This window comes from Postia placenta (assembly GCF_002117355.1).
Source record: "Postia placenta MAD-698-R-SB12 unplaced genomic scaffold POSPLAscaffold_1, whole genome shotgun sequence".
NCBI lineage: Eukaryota > Fungi > Basidiomycota > Agaricomycetes > Polyporales > Adustoporiaceae > Rhodonia > Rhodonia placenta.
In genome coordinates, this window is record NW_020169832.1 from 1,812,557 (window position 1) to 1,814,791 (window position 2,235).

Below are 2,235 nucleotides of genomic sequence, written 5' to 3' on the forward strand. Positions count from 1 at the left end.
TGGCAAACTTGGAAGCGTCGGTTTCGATAGCGAAGGGTCGATCGGGATCCGGCATGCGTAGTACCGGTTCTTCTAGGAATGCCTTCTTGAGGGTTTCGAAGGCTTTCTGTTGGTCCGATCCCCAGGTCCAGGCGACATCCTTCCGGGTGAGAGCAACCAGCGGTTGCGCTTTGTCCGAGAAGCCTTTGATAAACCGGCGGTAAAAGTTTCCAAATCCAACGAAGGCGCGTACTTGCCTGAGGTTGGACGGCACCGGCCAATCTGCAATGCCAGCTAGTTTGACGGGGTCCATTGCGATTTCTCCTGGGCGGATGATCATGCCGAGGAATTCGACTTCAGTGACGTCAAAGGCGCATTTCTCCGGTTTGAGGTAGAGGTCGTGTTGTCGAAGTCGTTCGATAACACGTCGTGTTCGTTCTTCGTGTTCTGTCTTGTCCTGGGAAAAGATCAGGATGTCGTCCATGTAGATGCAAAGCCAGCCTTCTTGAAGCATGTCTGCGAATATAGTGTTCATCATCCGCTGGAACGTAGCGGGGGAATTACACAGCCCAAAGAACATCACCGTTGGTTCGTACAGCTGCGGCGGTTTGCCATCAGTTCCGGGTACGATGAACGCTGCCTTCCATTCGTCCCCTTTCTTGATTCGGACGTTGTTGTATCCGGCACGGAGGTCCATCTTCGTGAATACCTTGGCATGCTTCAACTTGTCGAGGAGGTCCGATATAAGCGGGAGCGGGTATCGATCCTTGACAGTGTTCTCGTTGAGTAGCCGGTAGTCTTGACAGGGACGTAGTGAACCGTCCTTTTTACCAACAAAGAAGAATGGACTTGCCAACGGGGATTTCGAAGGGCGAATGTACCCTTTACTCAGGTTCTCCTCGAGGAACTTGTCGAGTTCCTTTCGTTGCTGTGGGTTGAGCGGATAGACCTGTTGCTTCATGTCCGCGAAGCCCTCCTTGAGGTTGATTTCGTGGTCATATTCGGTGTGGTCTGGAAGTCGCGCAGCAGTGCCTTTGTCGAAGACGGGGAGGAGATCGTGTAGGTAGGACGGTATCATCTGTGGTAGCGTTTTTTCTGTCTTGCCTTGGGCATTCGAGGCCGCAAGTTCGGTGGATGTTGTGACTTGCCTAATGTTGTGGTGGATTTTCCAGATCATGCTGTTGTGGAGTCATTTGTAGCCGGACGAGAGTTCAGGGAGTCGTTCCTTGAGCGGAACATCCCTTACTGCTAGGGATTCCTGTTTCTCGTACTTGGTGATCATCGGTGTTCCTGATAAGTAGGAAATGATGAACTCATCGTCATCAATGTCCTCCGCTTGTTCTTCGATGGACGCAATACCCGTTGACCCAAACCCATCCTCCCCGCGTTCTGTTTTGTCAGTGTGGTCGGTTAGTGTTACTGATGGGGTGCTTATCCTTTCAAGGATGAGCTGAGCAACTCGGTCACCGGCTCGGTAATCAGAGTCGATTACTCCTGCAGCGACATCGATTTCCTTTAGTGCTAGACCGGACCGAGGTGCAATTCTTCCGTAGTGTCCTTCGGGGATAGCCATGATAAGATCGGTGCCGACCAGGCCTCGTCGTCGGGCAGGGATGATAAGTTGATGCGCAGCAGAGATGTTATATCCTGCTGCGCTGCTAGTCTTTCGTTTGGGAAGGGTTGCATGCTCCGAGGTGGAGATGACAACAAATTCATCCTCCGTTGGTTCTGGGAGTGGGGTAGTTACGGCCTTCTTCAGTTCTAGCTGAGCCACTCGCCTTTGGTACAGGTCCATCTTCCAGGCCCTGGTCTCATCTTTCGTCCACCGGTGGTTTAGCTCAACTCATCCGGTTTTCCAGTCTATCTTGGGGTTTTCGAGCTTGAGCCAGGTATGGCCGAAGATGATGTCTTCCTTGCCGATGCTGGCGACGTAGGCTTTGACAAATCGGGGTTCTCCGCTTATTTTGTAAGATAAGAGAGCTCTTCGCGTGATGAGTGCTTCTTTGTTCGGAGTTCCATCCATGTTGAAGACGGGGATGGGTTGGGGAAGAGGTTCTGTCCGAAGTTGATGCTCTCGGACGAATCTCAGGCTGATGAAGATTCCTGTTGCACCACTATCGATGAAAGCGCGTGCCTCGACGTCTTTTCGTCCCACAGTAATCGGAATGTGCAGAGCGCGTTCATTTCGGACTACTAGAATTACACGGGACAGTGAAACGGATACGGGCAGTGGTTGCGTCGGCTCACCCTGCCCCT